Here is an 18,707-nt window from a genome sequence, read left to right on the forward strand (position 1 = left end):
GCCGATCTACAGTGTGAGCTGCAGCTCGAGTCTTTAGTTTCTTGCTTTTAGAATTCCCCATTTATTGCTTTATTTTTATACAAATACAGTTTTGTACTTCTACTTTTCTGATGAAGAATGAAGGTGTTGTGGTAAAATATACATAACATAAAATTAGCCACTTAAGTGCACAGTTTAGTGGCATTGGGCCCACTCATCTTGCTGTGCAGCGTCCCCACCCGCCCTCTCCCGAGTCCTCATCACTCACACAGAGACTCTGTCCCCGCACAAGCTCCCCGCCCCTCCCAGCCCCTGGCACTTACAGCTGCCCCTGTCTCTGAGAATCTGACGACTCTGGGGACCTCCCGTAAGTGGAGTCACACAGAATTTGTCCTTTTGTGACTGGCTAAAAGTAAAGATATTTTTAAAAACATTTCAATTTTTTTTCTTTATATTTAAATTAACATACTGGGGAAACACATTGGTGCACAGCTCTGAGTTTTATGCATGTATAGATTTGTGTGACCACCTCCACAGTCAGGATGCAGGACATTCCATCGCCCAAATCTCTGCACTTTTCTGTGGAGTCACACCCTGCCCAGCCAAGCACAGGTGGAGCAGAAGTAGGCTTACAGTTGTCGTGTGGAAAATAATACAATAATTAATAGGTAATAATACAGCAATAAGCTCCGTTTCGCATACTCACACTGTAAACCTGCTTTCGCCCGCCCTGTACAGCTGCTGACCTCTCTCCCCTGTAGTTCACCTTTTCAAGAATGTCCTGTAAAGAGAGTCGTGCGGCAGGCAGGCGGTCTTGGAGTTTGGCCTCTCACTTGGCGTACTGCCTTTGAGGCTCAAACTGTTGGTTCTTGTTGACCGCTGAGTAGTATTTCACTGCACACTTGAGTAGAGCTGCATAAACGTTCCGAGTGGGCTTTTCTGTGAACGCATGGTCTTGTGTCCCAGGAGTGGGCTTGCTGGGTCGTAGCGCATGTGGGTGGGTGTTTATAAGAAACTGCCAAAATGTTCTCTGGATTGACTGTCCCATTTCACATTCTCACAAACAGCGTCGGCTACACTTGATATTAATTTGGGTGGGTGTTGTTGTTTTTTAGCTATTCTGATGTGCGTACAGTGTCTTGTTGTGGTTTTAATTTGGCTAATACATGAGCTATCTTCTCACGTGCTTATATCCACTTTGGTGAGATGTCTGCCCACGTCTTATTTTTCACATTTTAATTGGGTGGTTTATGTTCTTCCTGTTGAGTTTTGAGAGTTTTCCATACGTTGTGAATGCAAGCTCTTTGTCAGGTACATGATTTGCAGATATTTTCCCTCAGTCTGTAGCGTGCCTTTCATTCTCATAGCGGGATCCCTCACGGAGCATCCCGTTTTAATTGTGATGAAATTCCGTTTATCAGCTTACCAGACGTGACAGTGCGCTGCTGATCTCGCAGCCTGTGAGACTCACTTGTTACTTCTAAGAGCTTTTCTCTTTTAGTGCCTCCCTTGAAAATTCCTTATGGGGTATTTTACGCAGGCAATCATGTTGTCTGTGAAAGGCTGTTTTAGCTCCTCCTTGCTAATCGGCATGCATCCTGTATCTTCTTTCTTCACTCGCTAGCCAGGCCTCCAGTGCAGAAGCGGTGAGAGGGGACATCCTTGCCTTGTTTCTGGTCTCAGGGGAAGCAGTCAGCCACCCACTGGGTATCATGTCAGCTGTGGTTTCTTCATGGACGCCCTTCATCAGACGTGGGAGCTCCTGCTGTCCCTAGTTTGCTGAGAGTTTTTATCATGAGTGGATGCTGAATTTTTTCACATGCTTTTCCTACATAAATTGATATGCTCCTGTGTGTTTTTATTTAAACTCTTAATATGCGGATTACATGTATTGAGTTTTGCAAATTGTGCATTTGCCTTGCATTCTGGGATAAACCCCTTTGGTCCAGTTCGCTGATGTTTTACTGGAGGATTTTGCGTCTGCGTGCACGGGGCACGTTGGTCTTCCTGTGCGGTCTGTCTGGTTCCGCTGTCGGGGTGATGCTGGCTGCATCGAAGTTGGCAAGCGTTTTTCCTCTTCTGTTTTCTGGAAGATGTTATGTAGAATTGTTATTTCTTAAGTGTTCAGTAGAATTTGCTGGTAAAACCATTTGGGCCTGGAGATACCTTTTCCAGAAGGTTTTTAGCTATGAATTCAATTTCTCTAATAATTGCAGCATTGTTCAGGTTATCGGTTTCATCGTGGTGAGTTTGGTAGTTGGGGGTTTTGAGAAACCGGATTGTTCCCTTTAGACTGTTGACTGTGTGCAGAGTTGTTTGCAGGAAGGACTCCCTTAGCCACTGGCGTCCCTGGGTCTGCAGCGGCGACCCTCCTCTCTCCCCGGTGTTGGGGGTGGGAATGGATCAGACCTGGTGTTCGAGGGCAACCTTTGGAGTGGGGTGATGAGCACAGCCGAGGGCACTGCCCGCCTTTCTAGGCCTGATTCCCTGGGTTCTCAGTGTCCTCAGGGAGTCACAAATGAGATGTGTTAGAGTGGCATTTGGTGCCCAGGTGTGGGAAGTTAATAGGTGGCACCCCCGTGACCTGCACGTCTCCATGTGTTTCCAGAGGCATCAGGTTGCTGCCAGGGTGCCGTTTCACACAGGGAGGCTCTGGTGAGGGTCCCTGAAGTCCAGGGGAGTGTTCTGAGTGGCTGTTCCAATCGAGGCCACAAGTTGGCTTACCTTACAGGCCCTGGTTTAAGCAGAGAGTGTTGGGTGATTTGTCTCTTTGGTGGGGCTGAGAATGGATGAGAGCAGACAGGATGTCCTTCTGTGTGATATTCTGTCTTCCTTTGGCGTGAGCCCTAAAGTAGATGTTTTCTGAATGGCAGAAGCCGTGGGTTTGGGATCCTGTCTTAGCCCTTGGTATGATCACAAAATATCAGACCGAGTGGCTTATAAACAGCACACATTGGTCCTCACAGTTCTGGTGGCTGGAAACCTGAGGTCAGGGTGCAGGATAGTAGGTTGAGGGTCCCTGTCCCAGGTCACAGACTTCTGTGTTTCCTCATAAGATGGAAGAGATGATGGGCTCCCTGGGGTTGCTTTTATAAGGCACTAACCCTATTTCTGAGGCCCACCCTCTCATGTCCTAGTCACCTCCCAAAGACCCCATCTCCAAACCCCATCACATTGGGGTTAGGATTTCAACACATGAATGGTGGGGGACACAGGCATTCAGACCACAGCAGTTCCTGGCTGATATTGTGGCATCTTTGTATGTGAGGGAAAGGTCACTCTGGTTTAGTAATTCCTCAGCAAGATTAGATTGGCTTCCTTTAATTAAAAAATCTGTGTCCCTCTGGGCTTTAGGAGAGGGATTTATGAGCAATGGAAGGAAAATGGGTTTTTGCAAATGCAGAAGTTTGGAAATCCCATTCAGGTAGAATGAAGCGTCGTCCTGTGCGATCCCTAGTGTGGTGTGTCTCCCAGATGACTGCAGTCGTTTGGTGACCAAGCCTGGCACAGTTCCCCCAGCTGCTCAGTTTGACTGCTGCCCATCTCACTATCCAGTGGCAGCTCAGTCTGTCTGCACTGCTCATCCACTGCAGGCTCTGTGTGTTGTGTAGCTGGTCAGGACACTTCAGGTGAGGTGCGGGGACAGCAGGTGCCGGGAGGTTGTTTCCATACATGGGTGTGGGGGGGGCGGCCCTGCTGTCACATCCTTTCAACAATTGATAAGACTTATAACCTTTCTAGGTGTGATTTCTCCCTATTGTAAAAGTCCCACTTACCTACTGTAGCAAGTACAGAAAGGAGGGAAATTCAAGTAAGTCCCTCCACTGAGCAAGCCTGTGGTACGTCCATTCAGACCTCGCAGCCCTCGTCAGCTTTGGGCTAAATTCTAGGAACTGAATGCTGGTGTAGGACACAAAGTCACTGGTTCTGAAGGGTCAGAAGACTGGCAGCCTGGTGTGGGGGGACTGGCGTGAAAGTGTGTGAAGTTGCTTGCCTGTGGAGAAGCTCTTCCAGCGACCATGACCTCGCATGGCCTCGAGGAGGCAGGCGTGGGGCGTGGGCGGGACATTTTGGACCGAGTGCCTACTTGTCTTCATGGAAGGTTTTCAGCCATGACAGCCTGCAGAGCAATCATTCCGTTTCTTTTCAGGAGACTGGTGACACATTAGTTTCTGTCTGATTGCTTGTAAAAGAGTAAACAGCAAAACCCTCTTCCAGCCATGCTTTCCAGAGCTCAGGCTTGCAGCCTAATAGTTACATAGTAACAAGAGTCCTTGCAGAGGGTTAAGGTAATTGAAGTGGAGCTCACATTTGTCATTGTCATGTGAACCCACATAGGACTCCTTGTGGCCTGGCAGTCACCCTCCCGGCTTCACAAGGGGACGAGCTCAGCTGACAGCGCTGACCGTTGGGCCTGAGACAGTGTTCCCATGTGCTGCATGGGGAACTGAGCACAGGGGTGTTAGTCATACTGATCGCAGGGCAAGGGTGCAGTGTGGCTTTCTCTGAGGAGTTGTGCCTGCATGTGACCAACCCGGGCCGTGAGCATGGCCCCTGCAGACAGAAGCACATGCTGTCAGGGTGACACTGTGCTCTGGACAGAAGGGACCTCACTGGGCCCTGAGCGGCCTCTTGGGCAAGCGTGGTCCTCTGCAGAATTCATACCTCCGAGCCCTAAGAGCGGTCTGCTCGGGACCAGCCTGTGTGAGCAGATGCACGCCCCTGGGAGGGGCCTTGTGCGTGTGGGGACCCCGGGCTCCCTAAGGCAGCGGTTTCACTCGGAGAAGGAGGCCCTAGGCAGCCCTCTCCCTGATGCTAGGGTTTCTCCGAAGTGCCTGAGGAGCCTGGGGAGAGTCTAGATTTCAGAAAGAAGCGGCATTTCTGAAAGTGAATTGGTATCACTGTTCCTTATTTCTCACGGATCTGAGCAAGCACCTCATTTTTGTCTGATTAAGGGGCATCTTTCTTTCACCACACCAGTCAGCATGTTATGCGTTGGCTCCCTTGGTGCCCGCCCGGGGTCGCCCACGGCTGAGGGACTGCCGAGGCGCAACCGGGCCTCTCGCTGGACTGTCATGCTTGGGGACCTCAGTGCCTTACTCTCTGTCAGGGGCAACGTCCTTGCTCCCGGCTCTTCAGCTCCCCCCTGCCCTCCTCCCCTCTAGAGACAAGAGGCCCTCTGGACACACTTTATTCCTCATCACACTCTACAGTCTCCTAAATCTCAGAGCTGCCCCCTCCCCTCTTCCCACCTTGGGCTTGGGAGCGAGTGGCCTTTGAGTGGAAGGTTAGCAGCTCTGGAGTTTGCCTCCCTAGAGCTCTGCAGGTGTCATAATTGACAATCCTGCAAACAATCCTGTCTGTAGACACGCAAATGAATTCTGTCCCATGGGGCCATTGACCAGCTCCCATGGACAAAGCCAGTGCTGTGCTGTTGCAAATGCATTTCAGTATTCCTTTATTCCATATATTTTTTAAATTGAGCTGAAGTAACAAAAGTAACTACGTTACAGTGACATTTAGTAGCATTTGGTACGTCCCCAGTGCTGTGCAGCCAGCGCCTCTGTCTAGGTCCAAGGCATTTGCATCACCCAAAAGGATACCCCGTGCCAATAGGCGGTTGCCCCTGTTCCCCTCCCTCAGCCAACTCCTTGTCATTTTTTGGTTCTTTGACTTCTCCTTTGAAGGGATTGTAACATATCATTGGGTCCTCATGAATCATGAGTCAAATAACATTTTTAAACACTTTTCCAAACAACCTTCAAATGACCATTGCCCTTGTCTGAGCCGACGGCCCTTCCTACTGGGCAGTGCTGGGTTGCCGGGGCCTCAGGACCGCCCCGTCTGCCCTCCACGGGGTGTGGTGGGCTGACGTTCTTTTTAGATGGGGAAGCTGGCCATGGAAGGCAGTGAGGTGAGCAGTTCACATGCAGGTGTCCCGTCTCATCTGTGCCAGAATGGGGCTCCTGGTGATGTTCCATGTGGGCCATCTTCCTGGCTGACACCCCGGCCCCAATGTACGCTCATGTCCCGGGGCTGTGTCAAACGTGGAGGTGTTGACAGCTGTGGAGAGAATGTAGTGCCAAGGACCGGAACACCTTGAATAGAGAAAGATCCCATTAAGTTTGCAGTGAACAGGGGCATGTTGCAGTTGTCAGCGTCAGCTCAGCAGGGAGCAGGACCCTCACCCACAGAACAGCCCCAGTCCCCATGGTGGTGGCCTCGTCCTGGCCTGCCCTGCCCCAGAGGGTGGTGGACACCCTGGCGCCTGAAAAGGGAAGGGTGATTTTGTTTAAAGCCTCCACTTTATGAAGGTTGAACCCATAACCAGCTGAGTCCTGGTCAGTCTTTCACGTGGGGCCTTCAGTCCAGTGGGACCAGCAGGTTGGAATCTGTCCTCAGTGACCCTGGCTTTTCCTATGCATCCCTGCTCTCCAAAACCGGCAGCAACAGAGAACTGGTTGTGACCTTGAGCCAAAAGAGAAAGGTCAGGATTTGATCGTGGACAGCCCCCAAGAAGCCCTGTTGACAGGGAGGAACTCTCGGCTGTGGGAGGACCGGTGATTCACAGGATGGCTGGTGTGAGCCGCGAGTGAATTTCACCTCCGGGCAGGCTGTGGACAGCTCCCCCCAGGCACCCTTGACCTGCAGCTTTTAGTGATGGGTGTTCGTTGTTTCCTGTAGACTGGTAGTTTGAGCATTGTCACCCCTTCAAATTTAATACATTTCATCATCTTATGAATAAATCTATATTGTAAACAAAACAGGGCTTTTACATTGCGGAGGTATCCACAAAGAAAAATCCCTACATCTTACCAGACGGCTACTTGATGCCGCTGACATCAGCGTGGGGACCACTCCTCTGCAGAAACCAGCTTTGTGGGTTTTCCTGTCATATGTAATGTGGGTGATGATCGGAATTTCTGTGAGTTAGCAGGCACCACACCTAAGCATGGAGTGAGGGTAGTGAGACGGCCAACACCTGTGCTCGTGAGAAGCCGGGCCGACGGCTCTGCGCACCGTGCCTCAGCTGCTCGCAGCGATTGCGGCCCTCACCCTGCAGCGCAGGGCTCTGCGAAGCCCGGGAGTGGCCGGTCTAGCCCAAACCCCGTGTAGTCAGCTGCCAGGAAAAGCACTTTGCTGAAGCTCGTCCTGCCTTCTCTGAAACCCAGGCCCTTAGCGCTGTTACTGGAGAAGCAGGTCGGCGGCCTCCCAGGCTCCGGGGCGCCGCGGCTTCCCCGCCTCTGCCGCTCTCCGGGCTGGGAGAAAACACGGATGGACGCAGCTTTCGGAGGCGTGTTCTGATGGTTCCTCGTGTGCCGACGTGTCCTGCAGGGTGGCGAGTGTCCGCACAACCGCAGCCCTCTGCTCAAGGTCATGTGTCCAGAGAGAGACATCCTACAGCTTGGTGGCAGTCTGGTCCTTTAGGTGCCCTCATTTATTAGCCGTGTTTCTGGGCGTTTGTGCTGTCGAGAGCCTACAGGGTGAGAACTGTGTGTTTACCTGTCCCTGTTCCCACACCACCCACAGCAGCACCGGTCTCCATAAGGTCCCAGTGACCCTGCCCTGTTGCTTCTAGACGTCGGGGCTCACACCTCGCCACCATGTGCCTTTCCTCTCTTCTTCATCAGTTCTGTGGGGGAGGAGGGCCTCTTGCTCTATTCTGTTTTCTGATTAGCAGTGAGAACATTTCATCCCACAGTCCGTGGCAGCACTTTTAGAAAGGAGGCTCTTGGGCCTTCAGAAGGGTGTGCCCAGTTCAGCAGCAGCCCCTCGAGCAGGCCTTGGGGTGGTGCCTGGCGGTGGGCGTGGCCCCTGCAGGCGTGGGGAGCAGGGGTCCCGAGCACCTACTGGTAGCTGTGGGACCTGCTTTAGATGGTCCTGCAGAGCCCCTCACCTCCCAGAGGGAGTGTCTCACAGGCCTTCACTTTGGACACGTGCATGATTTTCCTCTGATGTCGCCTCCCTGCTTCTCCTACCCACGGGCTCCAGGAACAGCAGTGACAACAGGTGTCAGACCTGCCTCTGAGCTACCCTTGAACCAGGCCCTGTTAGTACCATGACCACAAACTGGTGAGACCTCGTGCCACCTTGTGTCTTCAGGAAGGTGGAAATCAAAAGTCTCACCTGTCCATTGGGCCTTCAGTATTTGGTGTTGGGGGCTTCAGGTTGTGTGTAATCAGTTGTCAAATGAAAAACAAACATGGACTTATAAGAAGAGGCTGCATTGGAGAGGATCACTGTGGGGAGGGACCCATGCAGGGGACATGTGACCATGAGATCAGCCAGTATGTGGAGGTCCAGACTGGGTTTTCCTTCATAGGTAGGTATAGACAGGGCCTAGGGGGACAGTGGGACAGAGGGTGCAATGAGGGGCATTCAATCAGAGGAGGTGCCCCTGAGGCTGGTCTGTTCTTGGGGCATCTTGCACTCAGCCCGGTGGTGGGGCCTAGGGTCCTGGAGGGAATAAAGCTGGACCAGAGTTTGGGTAACCAGTATTTTCGTTCCAGTTGGCTCTGGGATGTGCTGTTCAGCTTTCACTGAGGACGGACAGGGAGGGATGTGGGGTCTGGGTCTGCTCTTGCCCTAGGTGAACATGGGAAGGGCTCTATGAGTCTAAGCATGTGCAGTGAGACTTTTCTGGAACCCAGGGACCAGGATGTCCTACCTGTCAACCTCAGGGCCAGGTACAGTCAGAGCTGTCCAACAGAATTCTGCAGGGAGTGGAGGCTTGAGCCCCGAGGGTCTGTCCCCGAGGCTGACTCATTGCTTCCCTGGATGGTCCTCTTACTCCAACTACCTTGGTCCTGAAACCTCAGTTTGGCTGCCCTGGCCAGGCCTCTCCCATGGGGGCCTTACTGGTAGGGGTCCCCCTTCTAGGAGAGGTGGCGTTTGAGCTGGGCTGTGACGGATGGAAGGGCCTGCTGCATGCAGGAGCTGTTCTGGGAACAGATGGGGGGCATCTGTAGGGCTGTGCAGGAGCCGCACCCTGGGGCCCTGAGTCTGTGGAGACTGGGTGTCCGTGGAGGGAAAGAAGGCACCCTTGCAAAGGGTTTCCTCAGCCTCGTGTTCACGCTTCTCTCTGCACCCTGAGCTGTGTGGTGTGTAGGAGGCCACCTGGTTTTAGGGTTATTAAAAACCCTAGTTCTGGTACCTTTGTGGTTTCTTCAGTTCTTGTTGCTCTCTTTGACCCTCCCCTCCCCCACAAGGCAGTGCTGGGAGTGCAGGCCCATGAGTGGTGCCCAGGGGTCAGTGCAGCTCCCTGGGTCGCACCCATGTTAGCATGAGCACAGGCTCCAAGCCCCCTTGCTGTCCGTCCATCTCTGCCTCTAGTGCTGCTCTGAGTGGTGTCAGCAACCCGCAGGGCAGGTTGAGCCCTGCATCCTTCGTCTCACACCCTGCAGCTGCCGTGTGTGGCAGTCAGACTTAAGCTGGATTTAGCAGTTCTGACCGGGCGTCCCCAGTGCACACTGTGGCCTGGAGGGACCACCCAGCTTAGGGGCCACATAGGGCCCTTCTTAAGCTTCCATGGAGTTTGCTTGCACTGATTGAGCCGGGAGAGAAGAGGGCTGCAGAGGGAGTGGTCCCTTTGTTTGGGTTGGGGTTCAGAAGCCTAAGCATTAGCTTCCAGGAGAGCCAGGGAAGTGGCCAAGTACATTGCTAGTAGCTCAGGGTGCATCGGTGAGCAGGTGGTGGGAATGTCAGCTGTGAGGATGTCGGCAGGGGTGCGCCTGTCAGTCACACCCAGAGCAGGGAGGGGACACAGACCCACAGCCACCTGCAGCTTGTCCTGGAAATGTGTCTGTGTTAGGAGGAATTTTCAGTAGGGACTTTGTTTTCAGTGTGTAGGATATTTAAGCTGCTCCCTCCTCCCGCAGGAAGCCCATTGTGCTGACTGAATTGTTTTGAGGGAGAAGGCGATTAGTGTTTGGTCCGGTCCATGACCCCTGGCCCTGGGGCTTCCCTGACCTTCCAGGGCTAGGAAGCTCCCCATGGCTTTACCTTTCACAGTATAAATATGTGCTTACAACAAGCAATTTGAAATGAAATGCTTAGGAAGATTAAAATATATTCTAGAACTTGCATTGAAGTGGGAAACCAGCTCATTTAAGGCTCACCTTTTCCAGTGTGAAGTCATCTTACGGAAGAGTCGTGTCACTGGGTTCTTCGTGTGGGGACTGAGCAGTTCTGTGCTTCTGTCATCACTGGGCCTGTGATGGTGGCTACGAGTAGCCGAGCAGCCGACCACTGGGATTGTGTGTCCTCCTGGGAGAGCAGAGACCAGGTGGTTGGGGAGGCCTGGCTTCAGGTCACTCACTGTGTGGTTGGGGGTGCCAGGTGCCCGCTGCAGGGCCATCGCCTGCTGGCAAGCTTTCCCGACGCATGGAACATGAGGGTCTCTGCAGTCTCCCAGAATAGGGCTTACTTATGTGAATGTCCATCTGGAGAGCCAGAGAGCCACAGGATAAAATGTTATGTATGTGTCACCTGCAACTTTTTCTCTCAGACCCAAACTCTCAAAGCCCGGATGCACTTAAGATGAGAACGCGAGAGGGCATCACTGAGTGCCGAAGTTGCTGAGGTGCTTGCTTTAACCCCTGAGACTTTGTCACCAGCGTGCCACCTGTGTGCTGCCCCCTGCGACTGGCTCCACGAACTTGAGGCAGGTGCCCAGCCGTAGGCAGCATGCTCTATTTTCAGCAAGTGGCCTTCAGTGACATGCAAAGCTGAGAACAGGACAACTGTGATGTAATTAAACAACACTGGGAAGGGAGTTCTGTGCGTGTCAGAGGCCCACTGCAGCCCTGTGAGACTGTCACCTGGACAGTGCCAGGACCACCCCCGAGGGGGGCAGGGTCTCTCGCCACTGCTCTGACCTTGGTGAGTGGCCTGAGCTGTTAGTCTGTGAAGACCCGCATGGGGCACTGAACGTTCCTGATTCATTGATGTAAAAGACTGCATACACTAACTCTGTCCCTAACACCTGATCTCTGTGACATGTGAGCCAGGCATCCTCTCAAGGCCTTCGGTCCAGATTATGTTACAGGAGCAACAGGTACCTGGTGAGGAGGCCTGTACCTGGCCATGTGTCCAAAAGCAGAGAGCCCAGGTTGGTCCCTTGTGACGGACACCCACAGGCACTGGTGCTCTGTCTGCCTGCTGAAGATGAGGCTCCAAGGAGCCTGGACCCAGGCGGGCAGAGGGCTGCTGTCCAGGACCTCTGTCCATAACAGCCACTCAACTCTGACCTTGCTGGGTCCATTTATAGTGAGTGGAAGCTTCCACACCTTCAGCCACACCTGGATGTGCACTGGCACCTATGTCAGAGCCACCATGGCATTGCTGCATGTGGTGAGGCCACATGTGGCATGCAGCTGTCCAGTGCTGTGGCTGTCACCACCCGTGGGTGGAGTGGTCCACATGTGGCACTGGGAGTGGGAACACACAGTAGGCAGGAGGCCATGACCCAGCCTTGGGACTGTGGGATAGCCTATTTGTGACTCTGTCAGGAGTGACTGTGCTTTGGATTTGTATTGGGTTAAATAAAATAGGTTAGTAAGACTTCGCCTTTGTTTTTACTCTCTGACCGTGACTTCTAGGAGCATCTGAAATCATGCATGGGGCTCACAAGTGTGGCTCAGCCGGTGCTTCTGTGGGAAGCAGATCCAGGCGGTTCTTTGGTGCTCTCTGCATTTGAGCCCCCTTCCCTCCAGGCCCAGCCCTCGGGTTGGGAGGCACTAATTAGTAACAGACATAGCAGGTTCTGAGAGTACCTTCAAGCCCATGGTAAGTGCTGTTGGTTTTTGCACTTCCACAATTGCTATCAGACTGCTGGGCCTCGTCAGAGATAGGGGTGCCCTGCTCAGGCTGGTTTCTCCTGCACAGGGCGCCCAGCACTCTGCTTTGGTGAGTGTGCCCCTCCCTGTACGGCTCCCCGACCTCCAGGCCCCCGTCTCCCTGTTTCCTGAGCATAGAAACGTGCAGTCTGCAGCTTGACTTTCCACATCAGTGTGTCTTGCACATGCTAGTGGCAGCAGAGCCTGCACATCCGTACAGAGGGTGATGAAGCTCTGCCTTGTCCCCAGGGAGGAGGCACCACACATTAACCCTCTGCTGCCCAACATGCAGTTGCTTCCTCGGGTCCTGCTGTTGGTGCAGCTGCGGGGCACATGGGGAGTCCTGGGAAGAGACCCACAGGCCTTCCCACATCTGGCTGGGCTATTTATAGCCCACAAAGAGCTGCTTTTCTCTGAAGAGAGTGAGCATGTGGCAACACTGTCATGTACACGGTGAAGCCAGTGAAACGAGCCTTTCATTAAAGGACTTTCTGGTGCAGGCGGCTTGTTTTCAGCCCCGGCACAGGCCTCAGGTTCCAGATCTGCCCGCTGCTGTCTGACTACACACAAGGAGCCTGGGCAGATCCCTAGCTCCGGCTCTCTCGACACTGGCAGGAACAGATCCCTTCAGGCCCGCCTTTCCAGTATACTGAACTCCCTCCCTCCACCTGGCATGCTCTGGGCACTGGGGCCTCCACGTGGAAGAAGCATTCCAGTACCCAGGAAGACGGACTGTCAACAAGATCAGTAAGTCAGATATGAGGAGTGAGATGTGATGCGTGCAAAGGAAAGAACTTAAATGGAAAAGGGGCAGTAGGAGGCCCTGCTAAGAAGGGGCAGTTGATTGAGAAAAAACAGGAGCTAAGCCTGGGTTTGGAGAGGAGCATTCCAGATAGAGGGAATGGCAGATGCAAAGGCCCTAGGGCAGGAACGTGCCTTGAGTTTTGAGTGCCCTGGCCAGGGAGTGGTGGGGAAGAAGCAGTGTATGAGCAAGCCTCTTGGCACTTGGAATTCAAGTCCTGGGAGCCCAGGGTTTGCACAGGACTGCAGGCTTCTAGGGAGAATGGACCATGGCAGGGGTGCAGGAAGCCCTGTTAAGAGACTGTAAGGTGGTCCTAGAGAGGGAGATGGTGCGGGCCAGTAGTGGGGGTGGAAGGATAGCCCGATTGCGCGTTTATTGGGAGGTGGAGCCCAGGAGACTTGCCGCTGCGTTGGATCTTGGTTGGGGTGGGGGCTGAGCTGCGCCTAGGTTTTGGCTGAGCACCTGGGATTATGGAGGATCCACATACAGACCAGTTCCCCCAGGCTACCTAGGAGGCATCTACCCTTGGGCAGCAGAGCCTGGGGATACATGAAGCGGGGGCCGAGGGGGGGGGACTGGAGTTGGGGAGACATTTGAGGACCAACCCCAGGGTGGGTCCCTGCTGGAGCACCAAGTCTCCTGCAGGGCAGAGGTTGGGGGCCGCCTCACCTAGGAACACGGATGTATCCTCTGGGCGAGTGAGGTTGGCTGTGTGAGACACAGAGTGGGCCCAGCCCTCGGGGAGTCTCCATCAAGATTGGAGGAATGAGGGCGAAGGCCGGCAGGGGTGGGGGGGGTCGGTTCCCTGTGGTTGCCAGGCTGCTCAGGGTGAGGCGGCCTTTGGTGGGTGGGAAACTTGGACAGGTGGTGGCACGGGAGGGAGAGGATGGAGCAGCATTCAGGGGCATGAATCTTGGGGTGCACCCCAGCTAAGCCCCGCGGGGTGCTCTGAACAGCTGGGCGCTAAGGCAGCTAGAGGCAGGGGTTGGAGCATGGGTGAGGCAGAGCCCACCCCTGTGGGGACGTAGCTGGTCTGTAGGACTCAGCTCAGCCTGGTGTGGGTTTAGGAGGGTGGCACCTCCCTCATCCAATACAAATCTCAGAAGGACTCCTCACTCCTTTATCACCTCATTTTGCCTCACTGGAAAGGCATGGTGACCAGGACCGGGATGCCGCATGCCTTGGAGTCAGAGGAGGGGCACTCATTTTTGCAGCAAAGTGCTGTGGGCCCAAAGTTTACCCACTGTCCTCATTCAAGCCCGAGAGGCCTGGTTGTGGTCATTACAGAGACAAGATCGTGCGTCCTGTTTGGCCACATCGGAGAGGGGAGTCGATCACCAACCAGACAGGGCTTCGTTATGAACTGGGGCCTGCTCCCCTTGGAGCCGTTCACTGGGCTCCAGGGTTGTTTTTTTGGTCCCTGGTAGGAAGCTGAAGAATAGCCCCAAAGAAGGCAGGTTCCAGTCCCTGACGCCTCTGAGTGTCAGCTTATCTAGAAATAGGGTCTTTGCAGAAATGACTCAGTTAAGAATCTTGGGATAGGGAGGTGATCCTGAGTCATGTGATGGGCCCTAAATGCCATCACAAGGGCCCTCCTGGGAGGGAGGCAGGAGGAGATTGGAAAAGTGAGGAGAAGCTGATGGGTGGACAGAAGTAGAGATTAGAGGGATGTGGGTGTGATGGCTGGTTTTATGTGTCAGCTTGACTGGGGCACAGGTGCCCAAATACCTGGTCAAACATGATTCTGGGTGTGTCTGTGGGGGTGTTTCCGGGTGAGATTAGCATTGGAGTCTGTGGACTGAGTGAGCAAATACTCTCCCCAGTGGGGTAGGCTTCATCCTATCACTTGGGGCCTGAATAGAGCAGAAAGGCAAAGGAAGGGAGACTTGTTCCCTCTGTCTTCCTGCTGCCTTTGAACTGGTACAGTGGTCCTCTCCTGCCTTTGGGTTTGGACTCGAGCTGGAATTCGCACCACCAGCTGCCCTGGGACTTCAGTTTGCTGACTGCGGACCTCAAGGCGGGTCAGATTCCATGGTCATGTGACCTGGTTCATTATAATAAATCTTTCAGTATCCGCTTCCTCTCGGTTCTGTTTCTCTGGGGATCCTGACTAATACAGTGGCCAAAAACCAAGGAGTGCCAGCAGCCACGGGAAGCTGGAAGAGGCAGGGGGGGTCTCCTCCAGGCGTTTGGAGGGAGTGGGCCCTGCTGACGCCCTGATTTCAGCCCAGGGAAACTGACTGCAGACTTCTGGCCTCCAGAGCTGGGAGAGGGTAGATTTCTGTTCTAAGCTACCCAGTTTGTGGTCATTTATTAGAGCTGCCATAGGGAAAGAGCCCAGCCAGTATAAACGGTGCCACCTTAAAACCTGCCCCATGCATGGGGCCACTGTTCAGTGCTGGGCCAGGGTGGGTGCCTCTGTTTTATAGATCCTGCCAGATCAGTTTTGAAAAGATCGAACAGCTGGTCTTTCCGTCATGGGCCCTGACCCCAGCATGCTCCCTCAGCAGTGGGCGTGAGTGGCCTTCCCACCTGGGAGGGCACCTTTGTTCCCTGGCGTCTGTCTCCCTGGGCCCTGGTGAGCTTAGGGTCTTTGCTTGAAGATCCCCAGAGGTTTGCATTTCTCTGTCTGTGACTTGCCTGCTCAGGTTCTTTGCCCATGTTTCTCTCAGAGTGTCTCCCTCTCACCCATTTGCAGTGGTTGTTTGTTATAGAAATTGATGGTTCTTTTCTGCCTTGAAAACATCTATTCTCAATTCTATTGTTTGTTAATTTTAATAATTTGTCATTTGCCATCAAGATTAAATCATTTAGAGTTGAAGATGTCTCTCTCTGTGATTTCTGGGTACCTGTGCGTGTTAGGAAGATGGTGGCTGTCTTTGGCTTTTGGGCAGGCATGTTTTGTGCACTGGAATCCAGCTCATGAGCATGTCTAGAGTGCTTTGCAAATGTGGAGTAAGATGTGACAGAGGGAAGTCCAGTGTGATTTTCTTCCAGGGAGCCAGCACTGACTATTCAGTATTCCGGTCTTTGACCAGTGAATTGAACTTCAGCTCTGTGGCTTATTATGGTCTCATGTGAACTGGTTCTCCTCAGGGCTTCTCCAGCATCCCACTGGCTTGTCTCCCACGTGCCCACAGCGCATTGGTGGCAGCCGTGCATTGTAGCTGGTGAAGGAGCCTCCCCGGCTGTGCTCTGTGTGCTCCTGTCCATGCACTCCTGACTCGCGTATTGTTTACATGTTTCTCCTGGCTCCTGGGCAGAGGAAGATTTGGGTGGACACACAATGGCAAGTGCATCAGGGGGCAGTGAAAAGATGACACATTGTACCAGCTCCACCGTTGTGTCAGGGGCATGCCACAGCACGGGTTCCTCTGGGCATGGATGCCCTTACTCCGTGCATGGTAGGGTATGCACATACATGGTGGGGTGCATGTACCCTTGGCATGTGCAGATGTTGCTATTTCAGGTACCCTGTGTCTGAGCTTGGCTGCCCTCAGGAGTTCACACCTGGGCACTGACTCAGGCTCTCTGGGTGGCAGCCGCCTGTGTCTGCTAGTTCCCTCTGTGTCCCCCAAATGCCCTCTGTGTCCCCAAAAAGCCCTCTATGCCTGAATTCCTGCTGGGCTGCCCAAGCTGGACTGGCCCCACCCATGCTGGGAGCCCAGTGAGGTCAGGATTTACCCTCTTGTGGCCCTGGCCCTGCCCATCCTGCCGGTGGAGATATACCTGGAGGTTCACACACTCAGCTCCACCCAGGACTACCAGCTAACGACTCACCTGCGGAAGCCAGCCTCAGCAGCTGTGGGGTGGGGTGGGTGCGGTGGTGTAGGCACTGCAGGCCGGGGGCTCTCCAGTCACTCTACCGAGCAGGTCCTCCTTTGGCAGCTGCTGGTGGCCCAGCTTGCTCCACAGGTGGAGTCCAGGATGCACTTTGCAGAGTAGGCTCATTTGTCTCACAGACACCTGTGTGACTAGAGGCTCTGCAGGAACAACCAGACTTGGCACATCTGCTCCAAGGTCAGGGGAAGGTGGACCAGGAGCCTCCCTGTGAGAGGACGGGGAGCTGTTTCCGTGGGGAGGGGTGGGGAGGATGGGGAGGACCTGGAACTGGCCCCATGGGGAGGAGTGGGGAGAATGGGGAGGACCCGGAACTGGCTCCATGTGGGGGAGGCAAGAGGACGGGAGCAGCTGGTGCTGGTGCAGAACTGGAATCTGCCCATTCTTAGGCATGTTTTCATGGGTGTCTCCGGCCATCTGGACAAGGGGAGTGGCTGTGTGTCAGGTCTGTCCTCGAGGGTGTAGACATGCCTGGCACATCTCGGGGTGGAGGTTTGTCTGGTTCGCATTGGCCCAGTAGTCTGGTCTTCCTGCGAGAGGTGAGGAGGGTGGCAGGGTCCAGCTCTAATTCCTTCCAGGGCTGCAGGAACCATAACCCTTACACGTGTATTGACAGGAGAGCTCAACAGGGTGGGGTGGGGGTTGTCCTGCTGAAAGGAAACTCATTTCTTTCCAAATTTTACCCTGGACTCTATTTCCAGCCAGTGGAGGAGGTGACTGGCCAGGCAAGCTCCTGTCCCTTTGCCTTCTTGCCGAGAGCACCTGCCTCCTGGAGCCCCTGCAGGCCCCTGGCTCCGCTGTAATTCTCCCTGTGCTGTTGCACCCAGCACTGAAAGGAAGCCCATGCTCCCTGCAGGGAGCTGTCTGCACTGAAATCAAAGCCGCTGCTCTCCCATAGGTGCCCCTGGGTGGGCACTGGGCAGCTCCAGCCACTATTCTGTCCCACTCACCATGACCCAGGCCGCACAGAGGTGAACCAAGTTGAGGATCTAAAGTCTGTGCCAGCAGGGGAGGGATGACGTAAGGTCACTCTGGTGCCCCGGCCAGAGCTGGGTGGGTAGTAGCAGCCTGCCAGCGTTGCACGTGACAGCCTGTGCGTCCATAACCTGCACGACTTAGCCATGTGCACAGAGAGCCGTGTGCCCAGTGGGATGAGAGCCGTTTAAGCATGGCTGTGGGACTGTAGGAGGTGTTGCCAGCCTCCCTGAGGGTGTCCCCCACACCCACTGCCTCCTCACCCTTCCCGGGATGGCCTCTTGGCAAGGTGGTCACGGCTGTTCTCTCTGGCCAGCCCCCAGGCCTTGTCCTCCCGGCGGAGCCTTGTGTTATGTTGCTGATCAGAAGCCACCGTTTAATGGGGTTTTAGTATAAGCCAGCGCAGAAAGCTAGAAGCGGAAAGCAGTGGACTGCTGTGGAAGCTGAGATAGAGAGAGGAATCTAGGGATCTCTGTGGTTGGGAAGCAGCCATGACCACAGTGGGCCCAGGGGCTGGGCATTCAGAACCCTGCAGCCTCCACCCCAAGGAGGAGCCCCCAGGGCTGGGTGCTGGTGCCTCTTCATCCTCTTGCCTCCAGGTTCCCCTTGCCCCCTTCTCATGGCCAGGGCATCCTGACACAGCAGGGCCCCAGGTACTATGGCCAGAGCTCAGGGTCACTCCTCTGATGTCACACTGCAGGCACATCACTCCTTTAGCTGTGCCCCTACCTGCAAGGCTCTCTCCCCTCAGGACCTTTGGCTTCTCTGCCTCGGAAACTCGTGTTTCCCCCGACAGAAGAATGGCCCATATACCACACAGGCCCCCTGAGACCACCCCGCAAATGGCCTGTTAACCACGCAGGCCTCCTGGGAGCCTCCTTTCTTCCAGGAGATCAGGGACATTTACCTAGAGGGACCTGGGCTACATTTGAAGGGTGGGGAGGATTCCGTGGGGCCAGGAATGGTGATGCCTGGGGGGTGTGCAGGTGAGGGGTCAGAGGGAGAGAGCGGGAGAGGAGCCCGTGCTCTGGTTCAGGTGGCAGGTGGTGAACCACTGGGCCTCCACTGTATCTGGACTGTTCTGGTGAGACTGGGCAGGTGGTCTGTGTCCTCTGCGCTCAGCCCGTGTCATGTGCGCTGTGCGGCTGTCACTGAGGCTGTGCACTGACGGCGGAATTACTGTACAGTGCATTCTTGGGCGAGGTGGGGCTGGGTTAATGCTTAAAATTGATGCTGTGATGTGGTGAACTTGAACACGGATGGGCGGGTTTTTC

This window comes from Miniopterus natalensis, chromosome 12 (genome assembly GCF_054644295.1).
Source record: "Miniopterus natalensis isolate mMinNat1 chromosome 12, mMinNat1.hap1, whole genome shotgun sequence".
NCBI classification, from domain to species: domain Eukaryota; kingdom Metazoa; phylum Chordata; class Mammalia; order Chiroptera; family Miniopteridae; genus Miniopterus; species Miniopterus natalensis.